The sequence below is a fragment of the Macadamia integrifolia genome, chromosome 1 (assembly GCF_013358625.1).
Source record: "Macadamia integrifolia cultivar HAES 741 chromosome 1, SCU_Mint_v3, whole genome shotgun sequence".
NCBI classification, from domain to species: Eukaryota; Viridiplantae; Streptophyta; class Magnoliopsida; order Proteales; family Proteaceae; genus Macadamia; species Macadamia integrifolia.
This window is the reverse complement of record NC_056557.1, coordinates 2,548,700-2,558,298: the sequence shown is the minus strand read 5'-3', so window position 1 is coordinate 2,558,298 and position 9,599 is coordinate 2,548,700. Positions and strand designations below refer to the sequence as shown.

Below are 9,599 nucleotides of genomic sequence, written 5' to 3'. Positions count from 1 at the left end.
ACTGTTGGGTGATGGCAGTATCGTCCTTTGTGTTTCTATAAATAACTTTTTATGAACTTTAATGGCGAGCAGATGAGAGTCGTGAGAAAGGTTTTAAAATTGGGATTATGGGTGTCATTTGGTCGGGTCGGTCCAATTTTAGTTGGGTTTAATTGGGCCTCCCCTCTTTAAGACCTTGCAACTTGATTGACCCGTTTAAGTAATATGTCCTCATATGCTAAAAGCATGGTCTCATTTATATATGATTAGTCGGGTGAAGGCTTTTAAATGAGATGCCAATGGACCATAGATGAACTTTGAATGGGCTGATGACACATCTATCTGAAAACAGCCTATACAATTAAACTTTGAATGTGTTGGACTTTGTAAACGGGCTCTTAATGACCTCTATGAGAGATATAAATGAGCTTTAAAAATGTTGGACTAAGTTTTTCTTCTTCTATTTATTTTTTTTATTTTTTTATTGATCAGCCAAACGAAAGATCAAAGCATTAGATAGCATCATTTATATTACATACCATGTCTATCCTAAATATTGGCTTCCTAGCAAATAACGCTTCATAAGCCATAGATTTTAAGTTTTCTAAGATACTATTAGTCTTTAGCAAACCAAACCTAGGGTAAATATAATAATTGTCCATCTCATAGTTTAGAATAATTAGGGTTCTTGGCCATAAAATCAACAGTTCGCCAAATTCTTTGACAAAAAACTTCAATTGAGTTAATACGGTAAATTTATTAATTTTTCTGCCTTTATGTCAACATTGGAGAGAAGAATTATAATTATAGAAGAATAATTTGTCATCCAAATTAGTTGTAACTTTTAAATTGAAGGATTCTAGTTTAGTTTCTTTTTGGAAGAGTTTTAGTTTCAGCTTCTAGGAAAGTAGCATATAAAACTTGCATAATTAAATTATCCTCTTTAATTAATTGATTTAATATTTTTTTAGTGTTTTAAATTTCTTTTCCATAACAAAAAATCTGGTGGTCAGGATAATTCAAAAAAATCTGGTGGTCAAGATTTCATTTGATTCCGTCAATTTCTGTGTACTGTTTCTGTCGTGTTCTAGGACAGGTATGTACGTCCAAGAACAAATGTGAATCTCACTAGTACGTACCACATCAATTAAAAGAGGTTGACGATTTTGGCCTCAATTCTGTCCATTTGAAAGTAGTCAAGGGTGATTTTGAGGTGAGGTGAGGTGAGGGGAGGGGAGGGGAGGGGAGAGGAGGGGAATAGGACAAGTCTCTAGTCTCTACCACGTTTAATCTCTTTGATGTGATAATGTAACTATAGGTTAAAGGATGTCATGAATCATGGACCTCAATTTTGTCCATTTAAAAGACAAGTTGGAAGGGATGAACTTCTAGTTCAGTGATAGGCGGCGAGACAATTGAACTTAAGACTCACTTCATTGCTTAAATGTTTGTCAAAAACTAGATTCATAGTTGCAACAGCTGTGAACACCTCACTCATAGTTGTTGCTTCAAAATTAGTATTTAATTAAAACAGGGAATCAGAATTTGAATCGGTTTCTGTCGATTATGAATCTGATTGAATTAGAATCAATCTAGATCCATATGAATCAGTCTTAGAATCGGTTGTGCATACATCATTTGTAGCCCTAGCTAGTGATCTGATCTAGATTAGTTGGGTTCATGATTGATATGAATCACTCCATCTGATCCAACTTTTTATTTTTATGAGAAAAGAAAAATACATTAACTAAGAAGAGAATATACATCTAAATTAGTAACAATTAGAGAGACATTCTTTTTTACTGTTCATGATTATAGAAGTTAAATATTTTAAAAGAAGGATCACTTTATGAACTTTGAATGGGCTGGTGACACATTTATCTCTAAACGGGCTATATAATTAGGCTTTGAATGTGTTAGGCTTTGTAAACGGGTTCTTAATGACCTCTATGAGGGATATAAATGAGCTATAAACATGTAGGACAAAGTTCGACTATTAATCAATTGGTACCAGTTGTGCACTCGTTGGGTAACATGCACCCTTGCTTTGAGAACGATTGATTATTATCGAATCAGATCGGTTTAAGCTTTAAACGATCAGACCTGCTTGGCTAGCCCTGGAATTGATACATGTACATGGGTTGAATCCATGAATTTAGAATTGATAGCTATGAGTGGGTCCTACTGTTGGTCATCCAAAGCCATAAGTTAGTCGTGGTTGTCCTTGCTAGTAGGAGTTGCTAGTGTAAATTGAGTTGATACGGTATTTTTTTTTTTTTTGGCCTTTATGTCAACGTTGGAGAGAAGTATTACAATTATAGAAGCATAATTTGTCATCCAAATTAATTGTAACTTATTAAATTAAAGGATCCTAGTTTTTTTTTCAGGTCCTAGGCAAGTAGCATATAAAGCTAGGATAATTAAATTATCCTCTTTAATTAATTGATTTACTATTTTTTCAGTGTTTAGATCTTTTTCTCAAAAAAAAAAAAAAAAAAAAAAAAAAAAAAAAAAAAAAAAACACTACTGGTCAAGATTTCATTTGATTCCATCAATTGCTTAGTTCTAGAAGGACAGGTATGTCCAAGAACAAATGTGTATCTCACTTTTTTTTTTTTTTTGCTAACGATGGGTATCCAAGCCTTCGGCCTGACTAGTCCCATGGGTTCATACTGACCCCACAACCGTATGAACGAGTCATATCGGGGTTGAATGGGAACTATTCAACTTTCACTGAAAGCAGTAAAGAGCATTAAACACTCCCGTGTAAATGACCCAAGATATGTCTAATGAAAGTCGAACTCAGAACGGCCATGTTTACAGAAACGTGAATCTCACTAGTCTGTACCACACCAATTAAAAGAGGTTTGAGAATTTTAGCCTCAATTCTGTCCATTTGAAAGTGGGGGGAATAGAAGAATTCTCTAGTCTCTACCACGTTAATCTCTTTGATGTGACAATGCAATAATGAATTAAGGATGTCATTAATTAATTATGGACCTCAATTTGTCCATTGAAAAGACAAATTGGTGGGGATGAACGTCTAAGTAAGTGATAGGCAGCCAGGTACTTAGACTTGAGGCGAAGGGAGGTCACTTCATAGCTTATATCTATAAGAAATTTGACTCATAGCTGCAAAAACCATGAACATCTCAATCATAGTTGTTTCAAAATTAGGGTTTAAAACAAGGAATCAGAATTCGAATTGATTTCTATCGATTGTGAATCAGATTGAATTAGAATCAATCTAGATCCGTATGAATCATTCTTAGAATCGGTCATGTGTAGATCATTTGTAGCCATAGAGGTCTGATCTAGATTAGTTGGGTTCATGATTGATATGAATCACTCCATCTGATCAAATTTCTTATTTTTATGAGAAAAGAAAAATACATTAACTAAGAAGAGAATATATATCTAAATTAGTACCACTAAGAGAGACATTCTTTTATATTGTTCATGGTTGTAGAAGTTAAATATTTTAAAAGAAGGGTCACTTTGTTAATAGGCCTGAGATAAAATTTAGTGTAGTATACGAAGTCCAAGACACCCAAAATATGAATATTATCGATTCTTGATCAAATGAGTACTTTCCCGTAAGTTGTATACAGCTAATCTTTATATTATTAGAGTACCAAACAAATATTTTTACTTAAGATGAGCAAGGAAAAATATATTAATAAAAAGAAAAATTACAAAAACAAACCGTTTAGCAGCAAACCTCCGAGAAAAAAAAAGTTACCATACAAATAGAAGTTAAGAGCTAAAATGAATTGATTTTTCACATTAAAAAAAGCTTCAAAGGCATTTCAAAATCTTACTTCATTCACATTTCTCTTGTCAAATCTATGAATATAGTGAGAGTAGCACATGTTTGTCAAACACGTGAAGAATGGAAACAAATTAAGAACTTTCGTTTTTTTTCCATGATGTGACAACAGAACAATTGATAGAAGTTAATGGTGGACGCAATGTTCAACCAGAGAAAGTTTTCTTTTGAAATCAAACGTTATTAACTATAATCTAATGTACTGAGTTGCCCTTGCCTCTTTCCTAGTTAAAAAAAAAAAAAAAGAGTTGTCCTTGCCCCTAGAAGTTCCACCCATTAATATTTTTTCAATTATTGGTGAAGAAAATTTTAATCCACAAATTATAGATTTTAAAGGGTCTTTTAAAATCATTCTTAGGTGTCATAATGTCTTTTTTTTTTTTGTTAGAAATCAGAATTGTATTAAAATGTAGAAGAGAAAAATATATAAAGATACATCAAAGAATCCGTAGCTAAAGAAAGGACCCCACCTTCGGCATTGCCATTAGCATGATCCTCCAAAGCTATCTGTAGAATCTAAATCTTGATTTGGAGAAAGAATCACATCTAATCTCCTCAATAATATGAGTAGGAAATTCCTCAATGGCTCCAGATACTCCTGTTTTTGCAATTGTGGTGTCATAATGTCTAATGAAGTACAATATATTATTATTTATTGTTTGGTAGAATATGAGTTAGTTCATGTGATAGAGGATCATACATCTCAATAGTTATATTTTAATCTAGAGTAAACAAAGAAAGTTGTTAAAACTTTGATCAAAATTATTGTAGAGTTATCAAAACACCATCAATACACAATTAAAAATATGAAATACAACACAATAATAGATATTTAGAACACCTGATCATAAGAATTAGTGACCCGAATCTCATTATTCAGAATAAAATGATAGGATGATAATCTTAAATTATATTATATAAATCATGATTGGGTTGGACAAGGCTGAGTATGATTGGGCCTAAGCCTAAACCCAGGACCGGCCTAACCTCAGCCTAGGTCAATGTTTTTCAATCCTAACCCATCCTCAAGGTCAGAAATCTTAACACATGCTCTGTTAAGGCTCTAGGTGGACAGGGAGGGCTCGATTGTCAGGGTCAAACTTACACCTTGAATTTTTACACTTGAATTAAAGATCCTTAAAAGTACATTTTATCTTACATGAAGAAGTAAAGACATCAAATCAACATTCTGCAATTGGTTTAAATTAAAATGAAATAAATTCTTGACTACTAACATTCTGCAACTAGTTCAAATTAAAAAGATTTAAAATCTTGAAAGGCTACCAACATTTTGCAACTGGTCCAAATCAAAACAAAATAAATTATTAGATCACTACCAACATTCTGCAACTCATTCAAATGAAAACAAATTGAAATTCTAAATTATATAGGCAATAGATTCCACTCCAAAAAAGAGAGTGATATGACCTCCTGCAAGCGCATGAAAAAAGAAAATAAGGAAACAGAAAATAAAAATATATAAATCCAAGGATTTATGGTTCACAATCATAGGTCAATCAGATGGGTCCTGGAGAAACTGATCAGCCTAATCCAAGTGATGAAACCCTAATATTAACAAATATCACCAAACCACTATATAATAGATCATACATGTGCCCCTTGAAAACTGATCCAAATTGAATGACCTGATCAATTAAGCACTTATCTTTAAAACCAAGATGGAATCAATCAGAATAGATATGATTTGAAATTGTAAGTGTGATTATAAAAGAATCATTATTCACCTCACTCCGCCACATTTGATTCTTTTTGTTTCTCAAAAAATTCAAGGACGTACTTCTTGGATTTAAATCTGTGGGTACGACTAGGATCCAGAAAAACCTGCACAATATGATAAATAAAATGTTATTTTTCTAACACACTTATCTGCGCACGAAAGTCCACTTCCTCTTTTTTTTTTTTTTTTTTTCTAAAGGTCAGCAAAAGAATATATTAAAATGATGAATGTAATACAGTGACCAAAAGAAAAAAAAAAAAAAAAATTCAAGCGATTGTCCTCCTCTGACATGGTCATCGGCAGACTAACAATCTAAATCAACATAACAACAAAAGGGATAAAAATGAAATGTCAATTAAATCTGACCAAATGCAATAAGTGAAATCCATCCATGTGTCAATAAAGTTTCTAAGATACCAATATAGTGACAACCTTATATCTACAAGATATGCATACATAAAATGTAAGTAGTATATCTCAAAGGGCTAGGGAGAATAGATCTCTAGGGTTCTCTTCTGATCATTAAAAAAAAAAAATAAGAAAAACCTCTACAAATTAAATCATTAATTGTGAAAATTGTTAGGGTAGTCATCTATTAGTGGTCATCTTATAGAGCTTCATTCTGCTAAGTATTTCTCTAAAAGGAAAATTCTAGAGTGATGGTAATCAATTTGAGATCTATAATGTTCATATAGAACTTTGGTTGAATTCCAAACAGTTCAAAGAGTTTTGAGTTCATAGATACGGATAGTGGCTTGATACTATTAAATGGTATATATAATACTACAGCTTTTAACTCAACTCGATTGAGTCTTCTCCCAACTAAATGAGTATTAGTTCCTATAGAAACAAACTATTTTAGTCCTCACATCTATTCTTTTCCTTATAATATCGTGATCAAGCACAATTAATTCATTTATAAAACATATATGCTTTCTCTTTAACAATTTATTATTCACACTTGTTAAGATTCAAATTTTCATTCAATTGAGTCAAGCATAGATGTCAAAATCAAAAAGCATGTTGGAGTATCTCAAATCAAATACATTCTTAGAAGGAAATATGAAATTAAGATTTACCCAAAATAATGCTTACGTAAAGGATATGTACATTGTCCATGTGCGGATTCTTTTATATGCACCCACATATAAATGGGGGCCCCACAACACTCTTTCTCATATGAGATCCCCCTCCCATTTAACAATTCCTATTAGGGGTTTCTAGTACTCCGACATTGTAGGAAACCTCTCCATGTATATACAATAATTATTTACATTGCAGATTGCTTCACATATGTATCAATAGCATAAACAAGAGTGTAAATTATTTATATTTGCAACCTTTAAAATAATTATTCATAATTATTTACATTCAGATTGCTTCACATATTTATCAATAGCAACAAGAGTGTAAATTATTCATATTTGCAACCTTTAAAATTTCTTTACTAGAATATTATAGTCTTCTCAATATATGGTAGATATGGCTTCTTTAAGTAGCCTTTTTTCTATTCTTGTATTTTGTTTCCCCTTTAGGTGTTTGTTATTCTTTCTTTCTTTCAATAAAGTCTAGAAATCGAAAAATATCAATGAAAATTTTATGAATTATTGGAATCCATGGAGTGCTTGTCATTTATCATCTATTTAATTGGAATAGATTAACACTAGTTTTAAGTAAGTGCAATGACAAGTTAAAAGAATACCCTAACTTAGGCACTCTTTGGTATCATTTTTCCTTTTTATTTTTATCTACGTAACAAAAATCATTAATAAAAATCATTTTTTGTCAAAACATAAAAATGTTTGGTAACTACTTGACAAAAATGATTTTTTGTGAGAAATAGTTTGGTATCTCTATGTGCAAAATAGTTTTTTAAAGAAATGGGGCAAAGAGATTCCTTTCACCCATCTTTCTTATAACTCTCTTTCTCCACTTTGAACTAAAGAAGAGAGGGCAAGGGCTTGGATTCCTAATTACAAAGAAAAGGACTTTTTTACCCCTCCATATTGAGTCTTTAAGCACATGCTCATTAAAATTCAGTGCAAAAATAACTGAAAATATTTTTGGCCAAAACACATAAATTGACTTTTGATCTCTTTTTGGTTTTTGTGTTTTACCAATTTTTTTTTTAAATAGAAACAAGCTCCATAAATGATACCAAATGCATCCAAAACCATTTTTGTGAACAAAATCAAAAAGAAAAACGATAGCAAAGAGGGCCTTAGTCTTTTGGTTTTTTTTTTTTTCCCAAAACTAAGACAATACATGTTCTTGACCTCATTGATAAGACATAAATTAAAATGAAAAAAATTTAGAGATGTTTTTGAGATTTTTTTTTTTTTTTTTTTTTTAAATCTTCATAGAACCATAGGGAAAACTCGCAAAATTGTCAGCCTTTTCTTTTATTTATTTAACGAAGTCAAAATCAAACCAAAATTGTTTATCAAAATCAAACTGACCCACTCAATAAATGGTTTGATTTTTTTATTTCAAAATTCAGAACGTTTAGGTAAATGATTTAAACCGAATTGAATTTTTTAAACCGTCAGAAAACCGTTTAAGAAACCAAATAATATATACATAATAACGTAAGTTATTTATGGTTATAATAAATAATTATAGTAAGAATAAATAAACCCTTTAAAAAAATAGTTAAACCTTTTGAATTAAAATTTTAAAAAATATATAAAAAATTTTAACCTTACAATTATTAAAAGAAAAATATATATGAACAAAAAAAAAAACCAATTCAATATTAATTTATATCAATTTTTAATAAAAAAAAATAAAATATAAAAAATAGGTTTGGATAAAAAATTAAGAAAACCTAATAAAACTTTTAAAATTGAAATCGAACCGTTTAAACCAAAATCATTTATTAAACTGTTCAGTTTTAATTTTACCTTAGAAATAATACATCAAACCGAACCCAATCATTTACACTGAAACAAAACCATTTAACATCCTTATGTATAATAGCTTTCCAATACTGAGAGGATAGCATTTTCATCCTACCATGGGCTAGGACAAGTATAAGTCGAAAACTATGGGTAAAATTACAAAGCTGTCGGCTTATTCACATCTTGTTGGTCATGTATAATAGCTTTCCATACAGGAAGGATGGTATTTTCATCCTACCATGGGCTATCACACTTCTTCTGGTTTGGTTTAAGGATGGAAACCAGTAAGGTTTGGCATAGGTTCTGGTCAGAGCCTGCTCCAGAAGACCCTAAGGGTCCATTTGATAACATTTCTGTAGTTTCTATTTCAAGAAACGGTAGAAACATAAATTTTCGTTTTTAGAAACAGAAATAGAATTGATGGTCTTTGATAGTCATGTTTCTGGAAGTCGATAGTAACCAGCGAAAAAAATGGCCGCGAGTCATTTCCAGAAACGGCGAAACAAGTTTCTTGAACCATAAATAGGTAGAAATTTCTATTTCTATTTCTGAAACAAGTGAAACGAAACAGTTTTATCAAACAGTTTTTGTTCTGTTTCTGCCGTTTCTGGACACAGAAACGGAAGAAATGCGTTTCTTGAAATGTTATCAAACGGGCCCTAAGTAATTCAAACCTCAACCAGAAACTGACCCACCAACAACCAGTACTAGGGATGAGAGCTTGCTATGGCAAATTGGGCAGAAGCAAACCCTAACTAATTCAACCTAATGGTGCAGTCATTTCATGACAATGAGATCTAGCACGAACGTCAATCAATTGTTTTGGAGCTAGTATGCCTCAATCAATGAGATTTATAGTTTGGGATGCTACCCCAAATTCTGTTTTAGCTGATGTTAACTAAGATGCTCAATTGAGACCCAGATATAGGTTTTCTTGATTTATTATTATTATTATTATTATTATTATTATTATTATTATTATTATTATTATTATTATTATTATTATTATTTATTTTTTTGAGTCTTGAATGAGTTTCTATTCTGTTGATGGCCATGCCGAAGGTGGAATAGTAGCTCAATAGTGTTTTCTCTCATTGTTTTGGTTTTATTATCTGATTAATACAAATCTATTTGTTGATTCTTAGCATAAAAA

The 9,599-nt window shown here is 31.3% G+C and overlaps 1 long non-coding RNA gene across 1 annotated transcript; it reads right to left on the bottom strand.

Moving 5' to 3' along the window:
- Positions 1-5,263: 5,263 nt before the first annotated feature.
- On the bottom strand, positions 5,264-5,652 carry LOC122076290. The gene is made up of 2 exons (XR_006139476.1): positions 5,554-5,652; positions 5,264-5,454 (listed from the first exon to the last, which is right to left on the bottom strand). It is a non-coding gene; the product is annotated as an uncharacterized LOC122076290 (long non-coding RNA).
- Between the last annotated feature and the right edge of the window lie 3,947 nt (positions 5,653-9,599).